Raw genomic sequence first — 7751 nt, forward strand, 5'->3', positions numbered from 1 at the left:
TTGTTAACTTTCAAATTTTATTGAAAACATCTGAATCTAAGCCCATACTATCCTAATTAATATTTTCCAAATTATTAGGGTTTTTTTGCGCGCCCGCGAGCGAGAACGATAAGAGCGATTTTGCCGCGCTTCATAAAAAAAATAAATAAAAATAAATTTTATGAAAATTTAATAAGTAGGTAGCTTGAAACATGAGAGGTTTGTCATATTGTCCTGAACCAAGTCTTCCTTGCAATACAGAACATGCCTCCTTTTTTATGTCTGTTTCAGGTGAACCAGCACAATTACGGTGCCCACGCGATCCCCCCAAACTCTTCCCGGACATTCGTGTATCTGAAAGCTTCCTCCAAACACTAGGGCCCCCACGGAAAGCAAATTACTGTTTGACCGAAAGGCTCTAGCACCGAAAGGACTACAGAGAATGGCCTGAAGAGGAATATTGCCAGAAGTACAAAGCACATACGCGCTTAATATCCCCGAATCAGCCCCAGTCAATTGTTTCTCATTGGTCAAAGGACCGGAACGCAAATACGAAATCCGTTCATAAATAAAATAAAATAACCGCCACAAAACAGATGATAACCTGCCAGATAAAGTAGAAAGACACAGCAGCAAGGGACATTTGTCCAGGTTCTGCAATTAGTAGGGAGAAAACAAACTCCTGCTATTCTTTCGTTCCGTTTCCGTTCTGCTCCCTTTCAAACCACAACTTGTCTTAACTACCTAACTGTTAATATTTTTCTTTAACTGAACAACTTGAAAGGTTTTTTCATCACAAAAAGAAGAATTAAAAACTTTAGTTTAACTTAAAAATTTAAAAACATCACGTTATAATTTAAATTAAACAAATTAATTATTTATTAATTAACTTTGAGTACTATAATTTGTGTTAGTATGTTTAATCATCATTGAATGATTGATTAAAACCCTGATTGAAAGAATTTTTTAAAGTTATGGTTATTGCAGGTTTGATATATCTAAAATTTAATGTTATAAGAGATTTATCTGGGTTAGTGAATTATCATCCTGTGAAATGTTATATCAGTATGATAAATTTTTATCATTTTAATAATATTTTTATTTTTCTCTCTAAAGAGCATTATTAAAGAATGAAAGCATTATCAATATAATTATAAGAACATCCTTTCTTAAATCCTGATTGTTGTTATATTAAAGTTACAAAATCCCCAACCATTTACAGACATTACATTCTTAAAAAATTCTAAATAGTGAGGCTCTTATTGTGCACAAAATAGAGTCTTAGGTTCTTTAAAAAATAGAATACATGGTGTACCAAAATGAATATTGGGATTTTAGTGTTATTTAATACCTCTTAACTTTGTTTTATCATAATGAATCGCAAATAAAATTAAAAAATAACTTAGTTATTCCTCCAAGTGTTCAATGTGAGTGAGCATCTGTCATCATAAATCCAACTGATAGGAGACTCATCCCGCACTTTAAAAAGCATGTCTGGAATAATGGAAGTGACAGCTGCTTCAATCATATGCTCAAGCGTAGATCAGTAGGTAGCAAGTAGCAGTAGGTAGCATAGGTATAGCATTGTACATATACAAGTTCCTTTATAAAACCCCAAACAAAAATATCACATCGAGTAGGGTGAAGTGATCTTAGAGACCACTGCAAACAAGCTCGGTTATCAGGTCCTTGCCAACTGATACAGAGGTCAGAGAAAAATCATTAAACCGATCCTGTACACAGTTATGTCAGTGAGGAGGCAACCATCTTGTTGCCAAATAAAATTCTCTGGTACCCCATCTTGCAGTCAAGGAAAAAGTAAAAGCAAAAAGAACAGCTTGCCTTTGGGATTTCGCACAGAAATATCTTGGGGAGTTCCTTTCACATCGTTAGAGTTCATGGGGATTTTCTGACTCCCACATACAGACATTACATGTTAACTTTACCACTGATTGGATATTTACTGCCATTTAGTCGCCCTAAAGCATGATACAGAATGTCTGTGCCTCAGTTTAAGCGACCTGGAGGTAACTTAGTTGCATGAATTATATAAGCAAAGACTATTACACCAGTTGCTTTTTTGTCCAGCTGTTCACATGATATATATTTTTTTCTAAACGGGTAGGCACACCTTATAATAAAATATCTTGTAATAAGGTAAACGTGTTTTATAATAAAATATATGAACATCATAAATTAAAAATTAACTCGTCAAAATTAGAATAAATAAGAGCAGCAATTTGCTGCCGCACCTAGGTCGCTGTATGCCATTAAGTACCTGTCCATCCTTTATAGCTGCTTGGACCTATTGATTGGGTGGCCGATCATTACTCAAGAGTAGCTTCTTCTGGTAATGCGGTTGAAGTCTTCCCTTCAGTAATTACTGATCGGTACTGATGCAGGTTGAGCAGCGTAACTGCATCAAGGAACTCCCACATGGTTTGACAGTGCAGATCATGCCACACTCACTCGTCGCTTATGAGTGGCTAATTTTCCCCTTGATCTCTTTAAGTTCCAGGGTGACCACCACCCCCCTTCAAGAGCGAGGCAGTCATGCATCATATGTACATTCGACTGGACTCTCTGCAGACACAGCTTGTCAGTTGCCAGGCGGAATCTGAGCATACATTGTTTCAAATTTACATGGTTGGTGAGCACCTGGGCCCCAGCCCTTAGAAGTGATTTTGAGGCATGCCATCCCCTCAAGTCTTATCTAAAATTATACAAACACCTTCTCTTCCCATTACACATGTTAAGTTTTCCACCAAGAAAAGAATGTTGATTCATCACTGAACACAATAACATCAAGAAAGTCGTCATCATTATCAACATTTTGATAGCAAAGTTAGCACACACGGAGTTGTCAATAATCTTCAAAGAAGCCTCTAATAGCTGTTAACACATATGTAACTCCCTGACACGTTCACAACATTTTCTTCAGAAAACGTACATTCAGTTGTTCAGTATTCTTTCCTTTACACAGGCATTCAATCATTTCAAATTGATTATACATCCATAAATGTTATTGTAACTCGGAGGATTACAATTAAACTTTCTACAGAATGCACGTGAACTGTAACTACTGATTCATATTTAGCTATCTGCAAAACACAGAATATTTTCTGTTCAGGAATCTCCATCTTTGCTAGTGACGCTGTCAAGTGGAAAGGTAAAGAATCTGTCTGCAGCCATGCATGCAATCTAAAACTGATCTTTAATTGTAGCCTTAAATCAATAGTGTACATCACATACAATATTAAAACCCCGATTTTTTTTGTACACCCAGTATTTATTTATTGGTTTTAGTTACATAAATTTTGAACAGTTTGCAACAAGTTAATTTTTTGTTGACATTTAAGAAAGCAGCTTGTGTGTACATAAATTTTTCCATACAGCATCACAAAAACTTAATTTTAAACTTATTACTTATTATTATTTTACTTTTTCTGTTTTATTGAAAAGTGTATATTTTTATAAAGAATAAGAAAAATATGTAAATTTTTCCGTTTTATTTTTTTAATTTCTTTTATGAAATTTCAGTCTTCTATTTAAACTTACAGCTTTGTTCAATAGATTAGATTGAGCCTTCTAAACTTAAGTAACTGTCGCACTGAACTAAAAATGTTATTCTTTGACTTCATAGTGAATTATAGTTTAATGAGGGCATATTGTTGTCTTTACTTTCCAAATTAAAAATCATCTTGATAGTTGTGTGGTCAATTCCTCTAGATCTTTCTTTGTTTGTAATTATAGAAGTATTTTCAATATTAGAGGATTGGATTTCTTTTAATCTCTCTCTGTTAATCTTATACACTAAGGTGACAATTTTAGTTGTCAGTATGAACAGTATTCTTCCAAAATATTTCCATTAAATATTTTTTTTAAATTATTTATGTTAAGTTTGCAATCTGAGTAACTCATTTTTTCCAGAATTGAATATGGATAGATTTCAGTCATTTTCTGTTTCATTAAACAAAAGTTCAAAAGCAAATGCCTAGAAAGGATCTGTGTTTGAACTAGAAAATTTTATTATTTCATGTAATTTTTTTTTAGTTGCAAAAAAATTTGCAAATGCTAAATAAATAATTGCTATAGCTTGAAACATTATTCTGTTTGTGATGCTGCTGTTAAAATAGTTATTCCCTCATAACTGAATGTATTATTGTGCTCTTACTTATTAAAAGCTTCTAACACATGTTTGTTTAGAACTATACAATCAACGGGAACTAGTTAAGAAAGTTCAGAAAAATAAAAAGAAGCACATAGTACTGTAACATTTGAACCAACCAGTTTTTATTATAGATAATGTAAGTTTTTATATTAAATACTAGCATTTTTGTGATAAAATAATTGAATGAAAACAATAATGTTTATGGGCCTCTTTGTTGTTATTGAGCCCAATGAGACTCAAGGTCAAACAGACATGAACAGATTCTTCATTGTTTAACCACTGTCTTAAACATGTAATTATTCATTCATGATTTCAGAAGCTTCATTGATATGTTATACAAATTAAATTCAGTTCACAGATTAAAAAAGCTATTTGATATATTTCAACAATAATGATAATATTATAAACTGTTCACTAATGTATTATTATGATGAAAATAAGTAATTTAAAAAGATATTTTAACCTGTTTAAATTTATAAATTGTTTATGTACAAATTTAGAAACCTGTCCATAATGAATGCAAAATAAACCAATTAGTATCTCATGTGTAGATGCTTAAAGCTACTGTTCTTTGTCTTATTTATTAGAAAAATCTGTATTTAGAATGCTGAAAAGCTTTCTGCACCCTATCTTAATCTTTATATATATATATCTACTATACTATATAAAATTATATATTATATGTATCATCATGTGTATATATTTTTTTTTTTTTAAATCGATCTTTTTGTAAATCATATTTCCCTGCACTATACAAATTATATTAATCCGATCAACCCAAGTACAGAATAATAAAATAGGATGACACCAACCTTATTCCACAATTCAAGCAAGAGCACTTTCATGCGTCCCTCATGTCATCAGTACTTTATATAATTTTTTCAAATAATTCATACTAAATCACACATTAAAATTGAAATTAAAAAATCCTACACTATACATAAGATTTAAAATTGTTAAAAGATCTTTTACCAAATTAAAATAAAAACAGAAATTAAAACTAACTATTCGTATAAAATAGAGTGCATCAGGATACTCCAGTAATATATACTTCTTTTGGCAACAACCTGCTGTTGTGTCACAGTTTGATTATTTTCCAGAAAAAAGTAGGTGATGACAAAAGCTGACATCCATCATCTAACTTTGCCTTAGCTCTATGCTGTGGTTTCACAGCATGTGTTCACAACATTCCAGAAGTGACAGTGTTTTAAAAATGGGCTGTCAGATTTTTATTTGATGTTTTTAAGTGTTAAAAATGTGCAATCTTTACTTTAAAAAATAGTCACTTATTCTAAAACAATGGCAATATCAAACCAGACAGTAAAGCAGTTTTTGTGCAACTCAGTGTAATACTTTAGCTTACAAGAAAGGTCCTTATATGATTCTGTTGGTATTTTTAATAAATCTTTTTTTTTGTTTTCAGTCATTTGATTGGTTTGATGCAGTTCTCCAAGATTCCCTATCTAGTGCTAGTCGTTTCATTTCGGTATACCACCTAAATCCCACATCCCTAACAATTTGTTTTACATGTTCCAAACATTGCCTGCTTTAACAATCTTTCCCATCTACCTACCCCTCCAGTACCAAAGCGACTATTCCAGGATGCCTTAATCTGTGGTCTAAAGTCTGTCTCTTCTTTTAACTATATTTTTCCAAATGTGTCTGTCTTCATCAATATGCCGCAACACCTCTTCATTTGTCACTTTATCCACCCATCTGATTTTTAACATTCTCCTGTAGCACCACATTTCAAAAGCTTCTAATCTTTGCTTCTCAGGTACTCCGATTGTCCAAGTTTCACTTCCATATATAAAGCTTTAATAAATTACCTAATCGTTTAAAAATCTTTTCACCAATTTATTTAAAATACAGTTAAAAAAATTTTTTGCATAAGTAATACTATTCTACACATGAATTTTTAAATAATACTAATTACAAAAACCCTGGGTTTTCTGTATTCCAGTCAACATGTACGTAAATGTGTGCTCAAATAATTTTCATTGATGCCTTCTGAACCCTGAATTATTTTTTATATTTAATATCTTCATGTATTTAGCTTAATCCTTTTTTCATATGCTTATATTTTAAATAATTAATTGTGTATTTTTTGATGCTACTCTAAAGCTTCTAATCTTTGCTTCTCAGGTACTCCGATTGTCCAAGTTTCACTTCCATATATAAAGCTTTAATAAATTACCTAATCGTTTAAAAATCTTTTCACCAATTTATTTAAAATACAGTTAAAAAAATTTTTTGCATAAGTAATACTATTCTACACATGAATTTTTAAATAATACTAATTACAAAAACCCTGGGTTTTCTGTATTCCAGTCAACATGTACGTAAATGTGTGCTCAAATAATTTTCATTGATGCCTTCTGAACCCTGAATTATTTTTTATATTTAATATCTTCATGTATTTAGCTTAATCCTTTTTTCATATGCTTATATTTTAAATAATTAATTGTGTATTTTTTGATGCTACTCTAGTCCATAGTTTTACAACTTTTTTTCTTGAAACATCCAGGCAACTACCAGCTTTTCCTTTTTTTATCCATGGAGCGGCATATCTTTTCATTCTTGATGCGATCTATACATGTATTATTATATACTGATCAGAATAAAAATTCTGACAATAAAAAATCATTAATATGACATGACAATGGGGGAAGGAAAATATAAAATTTATGACAAATAAAGATGTCCTGATTGAAGGTTATTTGTTGATATGAATGTATGGGTGTCATTCATACTGATGATTCAGTGTAACAATGTTTTTAATATATTGAAGAATATCTTTTCCTTTAAAACTTGAAAATATGAACCTAATATTATTCATTATAATTTTTAATCATGCTTCTGCAAAACAGGTAACCTAATCTCAGTTACATGTTTAACTGTAAAGTCAGTCATAATTTCAAATAGTTATTTTTAATAAAGCCATCATTACACAAGAAAAAAACAGATGTTAACATCTAAGTTCAACTCCTTTGAATTAAGAAAGAGGGACAAAAGTGTACAAACAAAGCAGTAAATTGAAAATATAGCTTAATACATTTATTACTGTAACTAACCATACTACAGGGATCCCTTGATTTACACGGTCAATTCATCCCTGAAAATAGTAGAGTAGATTAAAACCGCATAAATCAAGCTTTAGGTATCATCTAACAGTTCATTTACAACTTTAGTACCCCGTTCTCGATCAGAATCATTTTCAGTTACGTAATCACAAAATTTTTCCACCTATTCTAATGCCTCCTGTAATCCTTTTATTGTTAATTGTGGCTGAGAAATGAAGGATGAGGTTGAAGGTTCACCGCTGTTGATCTTTGATGACTCTAATTTAAATGTGTCACTGTTATTCAAATTATCATCTAGCTGCTCATTTGGTGACTCGGCTAGCGCTAACAAGTCTTCGTTTTCTTAAAGTTGTTTATCTCCTTCCATTTTATATCTCCAGTTCATTTATATCTTCAGCATCGAATTTGAGCCCTAAACTGCCGGCAAGTTGCACAACTTCATTTTTAATAGTACCTGTAATTCCTTTTCCGTTACCATCGAGTGCAGTTTGATGTTGATCATCATCTTGATAGAGCAT

Source organism: Lycorma delicatula, chromosome 7, assembly GCF_047948215.1.
Source record: "Lycorma delicatula isolate Av1 chromosome 7, ASM4794821v1, whole genome shotgun sequence".
NCBI lineage: Eukaryota > Metazoa > Arthropoda > Insecta > Hemiptera > Fulgoridae > Lycorma > Lycorma delicatula.